General features: G+C 35.2%; 1 long non-coding RNA gene across 1 annotated transcript; it reads right to left on the bottom strand.

Annotated features, from left to right (window-relative positions):
* Positions 1-5030: 5030 nt before the first annotated feature.
* LOC112776603 (uncharacterized) lies at positions 5031-6560 on the bottom strand. Its single transcript, XR_011877592.1, has 3 exons — positions 6070-6560; positions 5548-5620; positions 5031-5409 (listed from the first exon to the last, which is right to left on the bottom strand). It is a non-coding gene; the product is annotated as an uncharacterized lncRNA (long non-coding RNA).
* Between the last annotated feature and the right edge of the window lie 2428 nt (positions 6561-8988).

Here is an 8988-nt window from a genome sequence, read left to right as displayed (position 1 = left end):
CTTGTCCCTTTTGAATCAAATGAGAAGAGAATGAGTGTTTTATAAAAGACCAGAGAGGAGTCCATACTATGGAGTAAGTTCATGAGTTTGTGGTATAGTCATAAGTTAGCTAAGTTGGTTCAACCATAAGGTGGGAGGACAACTATCTGTCATGAATACTATGCTTGAGACACACCCCATGAGACTAGCTAAATAAGAAGATCCTAATAAGAAAAAGGGAAAGAACAATAAAGGTTGAAAAATAAAAAAAAAGAGTAAGCAATAAGGCTAGGAACCAATGGTTTTAATCTCGAGGCATGTGTCTGTGGTGTTCCTGTGTGAGGGATTTACTTGGATGAATAAGCTCTTAGGGGTGCCTTATCACTTGGTAACTTGAGTTAACTAACTCGGGATTGTCAACTGAAAGTCCACTATCAAGAGTAACCCTCACTACAGAGCATTTAGTAACCCAAAGAGGTGCTGGACACCAAGGTCTCAAGAAAAGAAAATAAACAAACCATGTGCCTGTGGTGTGTATGTATGGGGGAGAGACTTGAGGAAGTAAGTCCGTAGGGGTGTTTCAACACCTAGCACCTTGAACCAACTGGTTCGGGAGTGTTGGCTGAAAGCTTATTTTAAAGAGTTGCCCCCTTACAGAGCACTTAGCCTAAGAACAAAAATAAGCCCTGAAATGACAACAAAAGGATCAATGAATAAAAGTCTCATGGGATGCAATCACAGTGAGTATTCTAGGACATGATAAAGGTCTGAAAGCCAGGAATGAACCTAAGTTGCTATGCATGAAACCACCATAAAATCAGGGGCATGACCTCCACAAGAATGACTCATTTCTCTTGGCATTCCATTCATCATTCTCTTGTTCCAGTACTTACTTAGGGACAAGCAAGCTTTAAGTTTGGTGTTGTGATGCCAGGGCATTTTGGCCAGTTTTACTGACCTTTTCTTTACTGTTTTTAAGGTAGTTTCATGCATTTTCTTAGGAAATAAGCTAGTTTTGGGTAGATATTCACTTACATCTTGATTCAAGCATACATTGTGCACTTTACATGATTTCATGAGGATTTTGCATGAATTATATGATAAATTGGATGATGCATGATCCCATGATTAAGAGCAAGACTTTGATGCACTTTGTTTGATTAATTTCAGGCCAAAAGAAGAAGAGAAGAGCCACGTCAGTAGCTACGTTAGTTACACTAACATGGGCACTAACGTGGAAGGAAGGAAAGCCACAACGTTAGTAAGAAAAGTTAGTGGCATTAACTTTGAAGAAGGAGAGCATGGAACGAAGACCCACGTTAAGAGTCACGTTAGCTACACTAACGTGAACTCTAACGTAGGGACAAAAGGCACCAAGCAACGTTAATAGGGAAGGTGAGCCCCAACAACGCTTGCGAAAGGGGTATATGCCAACGTTAGTGGAAAAAGTGAGTGCCACTAACGTTTTCGAAGCAAAAAGACCCACGTTAGCTTCCACGTTAACTACATTAACGTGGGAACTAACGTTGAAGTAAAGGGAGATACCAAAGTTAGTGAAAAAGGTGATCTTCACTAATGTTGGCGAAGCAAAAAGACCCACGTTAACTTCCATGTTAACTAAGTTAACGTGGTAGTTAACGTGGACAAAAGTCCCACCTGGCAGCCTGACCATGCCTTCTTCAAACAAGAATAACATGAGCCACAAAACTCCAAATGAGGTGATTCCAGTGGCATTGGAAAGTAGGATTCCAGAGCTTTCCAAGCATATATGGCACTACATGGTGGACACTAAATTTGAGGGAGAAAACCTGCCCCGAAAGTGCAAAGATGAACATGGTATCAACCTGTAGTAAGGCCAGCTGACCTCTTCACCTTCCAAGAAGTGTAACTCGAGTTGTAGAGCTCTAAATGATGCGCTTCCAAAAGCATTGGAAAGTAGACATCTAGGGCTTTCCAACAATATATAATAGTATTGGGTGGACACTAAGTTTGAGCTTCAGAAACTGGCAATAATGAAGCCCTGATCGCTAGCGTTATTGGCACTCAAGTTTTCCAGTAACGCTAGCGACTATGCCAGCAACCATGTCCACTTCAAAGGAGCATAACTTGTGCTACAGAGGTCCAATTGAGGTGATTTCAGTTGCATTAGAAAGCTGACATTCAGAGCTTTCCAACGATATATAATACTCTATAGTGGGCATGAAATTGGAGCACAAACAAGAGGCATCTTTTAAGCCCCAAAAACACCAACTGGGCAGCAAGTGCAACGTTAGCCACAATAACTTTAGCACTAACGCCACACTTGTAGCATTAGTGTGGCTAACTTTAGCACTAACTTTAGCACCTGGACCTCAACTTGACTCACTTCTCTCTCAAGTCCACTTCAAAGCTCAAGCAAGCAAGCCCACAATTGTCAACCAATCAAGACCACAAGAAGCATCTAGAATAGGAATTTTCATTTAATTGTAATTTGCTTTTAATTTCATTTTGTAATTTAGGAGAGCCTATATAAAGGCCTTAGTCTTTACATTGAAGGCAGGCTGGGACAATTCTGGAATGGAGGATTGAAGAGGGGTCTTCGGACTCCCTCCCCTCACACACTTTTCCTTCTCTTTCTTTTAGTTGTAATTTTCATTTATGAATGTTGAATATTCAATTTCAGTTTAAATCTTCATTTTACTTTTCTGCACTTTCTTTCTTTTCTATTTTTGTAGAGCAATGATCAACTAACTCTTTACATTGGGTTAGAGAGCTCTATTGTGATTCAATGGATTAAGTGTAGTTCTTATTCTTCTTCTTCTTTCTTTCCTCTTGATTTTACTAGAGGGCTTTCGATCTTCATCCAATTGGGTAGTTATCTTGGAAAAGAAACTATTCATACTTGGATCTCTTCTGAACCTTGAAAGAGGAATGAAGAGATCATGCTAGAAATGTTTTCTCATGCTGGACCAAATTGGGTGTGGATGGATATGTGACTATAATCCTTCCAACACTTGATTTGGGAAATGCATGTGGTATAATCAGTGACCATACTTCATCTCTTCTCATGAGCAATTGACCAAGGAATTGGCTATTGATCAAGATTTGAGAGATCGAATTACAAGGAATTGTAATTCGATCACTTAAGATTGCCAAGGAGATCAATGAATGCATTGATTGAGGAAGAGATGAGAATGAACTTGATTCGGAGGATTGCAATATCTCTTGATCCCAATGTTCATTTTATTTTTAGTTCTTACATTTACTTTTCTTGCCATTTTACTTTTCTGCACTTTACTGCTTTCTTTACTTTTCTGTCAATTTACAATTCCTTGTTGCTTATCACTCCAATCTGATTCGTCTAACTAGGATAATTAATCAACCATTGATTTCTTAATCCGTTAATCTCTGTGGGATTCGACCTCACTCTTTTGTGAGTTATTACTTGACGACAATTTGGTACACTTGCCGAAGGAAATTTGTTGCGAGACAAGTTTTCCGTGCATCAGGTGTGCATATTGTAATTAGTTTGTCTATGTGAATATCTATGTTTAATTGCTAATTGCTCTACTTGATATAGCTGCTTGATTGTGTTTGAACCTTCTTACTTGTGTTTGTGACTGAAAATTGGCTAGATTGTGATGAATTGGTTGTTGATTGAGTTGCTTGAGCCTAGGGCCGTGGTTGATTATGAGATGGGCTAAAGGTTGTGTTTGGTTTGTGCTTTTGGTTTAAAAAAGTATGAAAAACTAAACTGATTCAGCATAGACTTAATGAACCTCTACTTTGAACAGTTTGGTCATTCATACTGTCTAGAAAAAAATTTTTAAAAAGGCTTTTGAATTTCTGAGAAATTAACAGCTTTCCCTTTTAGAAAGGATTTCAGATTTGGAATATTAATTCTTTGGTTTTGAAAAGAAGCATAAGGCGGTTATTAATCACTGTACTCTAAAAACAGTTTTATTCTCGTATCTTATTATAGCAATTCTGTAACCTATAGTGAGAACCCTTTCGAGGACGATGTTCTCACTCCCTTACAGGTTTTTTCCCTTTTTAGGATATGGGCGACGGAGCTTCAAAAGAGTTATATTCATTTTCTATTTATTCGACATTATTTTGTATTATCTTAGTTTTTATTTTTCCCTCGCCTTTATTTCTAGCAATTTTTGCAAGTGGGATAGGAGTTTTGATATGTGAAGTTTATATTTTGGTATAATGTATATACATATATGTATTATATGTAAGTATTGTAACCTGTTTTGTAACGTATGTATGTATGTTTTGAATGTTTGTTTTTAAGTTTTAAATAGGCTCATATTTTAGTACTAAATATTGTAAAAGTCGTCGTAATTCCTGAGCTATCAGAGTGGCGCAGCCGGAAGCGTGACGTTCTGATAGTGAGGGTGTTACAATAATAACTAAAAATTATATTATTTTATTTTTTGTTAATTTACAGAGACCCTTATCTTCTTAGCCGACAAGGACTTTGTCCCCTATAACCTTCAAAACTAGAAAATTGCTTATTACAGACAGATTTGATCTTTATTATAGACAAATTTTTAGTTACTGACGAAATTACCGACGGATTTTGTCCCTTTATAAAAATCTCGTTGGAAATTATTTATCGACAGATTTTTTTGTCAGTAATTTACCAACAGATTTTTTTGTTACCGACAAATCTTTCCTCGGTAATCATCCTCTATTTCACTAAAAAGTCAGATTTTTTGACAGATTTTTCGTCGATAATTTATCGATAGATTTGTCTCTGTTACTGACAAATTTTTCCTCGGTAATCATCACCTCCATTTTGCTTAAAAGTCAGATTTTTCAACAGATTTTCTGTCGATAACTAGAGTCAAACTTTTCGATAGATTTTTTGTCGGTAATTAGAGCCTAGAAAAGCATTCACAAATCTTAATACAGACGAATTTTTTGTCTGTAAATCTATCAGTAAGGTAAAACATAATTTGTTTTAAATTTTTCCATTGCAAAATGAATACTTTAAGTTTGTTTTCTAAATTTACTCCATCAAACACACTGTGAATTGAAAAAAAAAAGGGCCAAAAATCACATAGACAAATATAATATTCATTACATCATATCTAATTAGCATTCAAGAATAAAAAGACTCATGATTAATTGACAAAGTATGCTAATTTTAGTAAAGAATACATCACGAAAGAGTGTCGCAATCATACAAATTCTTCTTGTTGATCAATATGCCATTTTCTGACGATGCACTATCATCATCATCATTATTCACATCAAAATGACTCAATCCAACAACAGAAATGGGTTCATTAGCAACCAAACCACAATACCTCATAAAATTGTCAAAGGAAGCCACTTTCTTGTAACGCATCCCGATGGACTTCCAAGACTTACATCCAGAAGTGGAGCACCCCCATTTTTTACTATTATAAGCTTTTTCTGAAATGAATTTTTCAACATCTACAAGGTAAGAAAAGGAAAAGACAATAGTTAGAATTTAAAAACCGTTTGAAGTCATTTTAGGTAATTGCATTGAGAAACTTGCTACAGATTTTCCAGAATCTCATTTAAAGAAGCAAGTGAAGAGCGGCGACTCACTCTGTTCATTGATAACATATACTGAAGCCATATGAGATAACTTCTCTAGGAGGAAGTTGTGCTAAAAAAATTTCTGTTCAATTTAAAGGTATGAGTTAGCAAATCCACAACTGTATTTAAAAACTAGAACAGACATCAAATGTTAAAAGATAATGAAAATACATAAATTGAAATTTAAGAGGTTTTTACTAATATAGGGGATATCAAAGGAATCAAAGTGTACAAGATTTTTAGACCGAAGCATTACTTGAAGATTGAAAAATAATTAAACAGGGTCAACCAGATACAAAGGCCACAAATACATTATAGAAAATTCCTCTAAAATAATACTTACATATATCAATTAGTATTTGAGGGGCTGTAAGTCCAGATTAGTAAACAAATACCCGAGCATCTTATTCTAAATAGACTATGAAAAAAATATGTATCCACTTTAGCTTTCTCTAAAACATGAAATTCCCTTGGGAGTTATGCTAGAAAGTGTACGCTACAAGGAAAAAAAATTTGTTTGAAGGAACATACCACTGAGAACATACCACTAGTAATCATATTCATCACTTCTGAAACACATAGTTGTTACCCTATACAAACAATATATAGATTGATATTGCGATAGTATACAAACTGTTGAAACTAAAATATAAACAATATCCATACCTTTACCACACGCTAGTAAACAAACTCTTGATGTACATATTTTAATGTACCTTAGCATTTGCAATAAGCAATAAAATCTCTGCCTGGGATGAATTAAAAGTAAAATTAACTAAATATAAGTGAATTCATATACAACTAAAAATTCACAAATTCATATACTAAGAAATTGCAATAAATTCTAAGTATCGGTAAACTAAGCTAAGAATTCAAAGTAGCAACTAAAGAACTAAGAACTACAGCAAGAATTATACATGTAATAGTTTGATATAAATAGTTCAAGCTCAAATTGAGATAAAATATTTTTCATTTCAAACTAAAAAAAATGCATTTATCCACACAAAAAAATCAGAAATAGAGTAGAATCATGGAACAAGCTCAGAACAGGTGATCGAATCCTTAAGCTGGAAATTAAAAACATTTAAACAGAAAAAAGAGAATAGAAAGGGCAAAATTACCATTTGTTTCGAGATACCATTATGTGAAGATGAATCTCTTTCATCACTACAACTACAACAAACTCAATTAGCATCAATAGCAACAAGAAAATAGAAACTGCAAAGAAAAATTGATAAACCTAAAATTTGAACAGAAAATTGATCCCTAAGCAACAGAATCACAAAATCAGAGAATACGTGAAATTCATGATGGGAGAAAATGCAATGAGAGTGGCAGCGGAGAGAGCTCTGCAACGACGGCGAAGAAGGGAGCAGACGCGACGAGAGCGGTGGAGAGAGCTCTGCGACGATTGCGACGAAGGGAGCAGACGTGATGAGAGCAGCGGCAGAGGAAGCTCGTGCGACGCAAGGGATGATAGAGAGATATTGTGCGATGCGAGCAGCGGCGGAAGAAGTTCGTGCGACAGAGAGAAGAAGCAGCTTGTGCGACGAAGAGAGGAAGAAGCTCGTGTTTTATTTGTGTGGAATGTGAATGGGGCTCGAGAGAGTGGGGTTAAGTTAGGTTTAAGTCAATATCTTTCGATGGAATATTTTAAATTAAAGACAGATTTTTTGTCTATAATAATTTAATAAAATGCAGCATTTTGATCATTTAAATGCAGACGAATTTTTTGTTGGTAATTATTTTCCACAAAAAATACTAATTTTTTCGACAGAGTTATCGACAGATTCTCTTTTCTGTATGTAATTCATACTAATTCATTTTTCTTTGTTTTCGATGAAAATTCTTTTGCAAAATCTGTCTGTATTTTTGTGGGATAAAATTTGTCAAAAATATTCATCTGTAATAAATAATTTTCTAGTAGTACTTTTTGTAAAAGTAATTTAGTTCTATAAATCTTTTGTTCCATAATTTATATGACAAAATCAATATAATTTTAAAAGATTTATATTTTCATAATTTTATTATGGATAAAAATACTAACTTTAACAAAAAATCTTAATCAATAAAATCCCAAATTATTAGACCATCTTCCATGAATAGCTTGAAATCTTAACAAATAAAACTTTGACAAAATGACAAAAACACTCCATGTGTTACATTACTTATTATTATCTAATCATATCATTTTATAAAGAATATTCTTATTTCACTTCATCAAAGCATCAAAGAAAGCAAGGGAGAACGAACCTGTGCAATCGGCCAAAAATAATGTTAGAAACAAGAGACTAAACTGGAAAAATGATTTGTGTATTATTGAGTGTATTCAAGTTGTTTATTCAAGTTGTCTAAAATGATACAATATAGAAGGATATTTATAGGGACTAAGAGAATCGTAATAATAAAGACGTAATTCCTATAATAAATATTCAGATATACTAAATAATACTAATTGATCCTAATTGATCCTAATTATATTCTAACATCCCCTTCAAACTCAAGTGACAACTTGAGTTTGAAACTTATTTAAAAATTAATACAACGAAATAAAAAAAATACATAAACGAATAGAACGGGTGTAGATGGAACTGCCAGAAGGAAGCGCAGATGGAACTGCCGCTTGTCTGAAGGAAGCACAGACGGAACTGCCGCTTGTCTGAAGGAAGCGCAGACGGAACTGCCGCTTGTCGGAAGAAAGCGCAGACGGGACTGCTGCTTGTCGGAAGAAAGCGCAGATGAAATTCTCGCGGGTGCAGACGGAACTGCCACAAGGAAACACGCAGACGGAACTGCCACGGGAAAACGCAGACGGAACTGCCACGGGAAAATGCAGACGGAACTGCCACGGGAGAACGCAGGCGAAACTGTCACGAGAGAACACAGACGGAACTATCACGAGAGAACACAGACGGAACTGTCACGAGAGAACGCAGATGGAACTGCCACAAGAGAACGCAGACGGAACTGCCGAAAGAGAGCGAAAACTATAAGAGAAGGAAAAAAATGGTACAGAAGGAAAATATGGTGATTTCACTAGAAGAAAAACTACCTATCCTACCATGGCTCTAATACCATGTTAGAAATAAGAGACTAAACTGGAGGAAGGAATTTGTGTATTATTGAGTGTATTCAAGTTGTTTATTCAAGTTGTCTAGAATGATATAATATAGAAGGATATTTATAGGGACTAATAGAATCGTAATAATAAAGACGTAATCTCCTATAATAAATATTCAAATATACTAAATAATACTAATTGATCCTAATTAATCCTAATTATATTCTAACAAATAAAATGATACTAAGCCACACCAGTGTCATCACCGTCACACCAATCCAGGCAATCCTCATTTTCATGAATATTAGACTGGATTAAATTAAGGAAACTACTTAGAGCTTATATTTTTAATAGAACAACTAGAAAATTGACTAGTATTACATTATTCA

Source organism: Arachis hypogaea, chromosome 19 (genome assembly GCF_003086295.3).
Source record: "Arachis hypogaea cultivar Tifrunner chromosome 19, arahy.Tifrunner.gnm2.J5K5, whole genome shotgun sequence".
In the NCBI taxonomy this organism is placed as follows: Eukaryota; Viridiplantae; Streptophyta; class Magnoliopsida; order Fabales; family Fabaceae; genus Arachis; species Arachis hypogaea.
The sequence above is the reverse complement of the archived record's forward strand: the minus strand, read 5'-3'. Positions and strand labels throughout refer to the sequence as shown.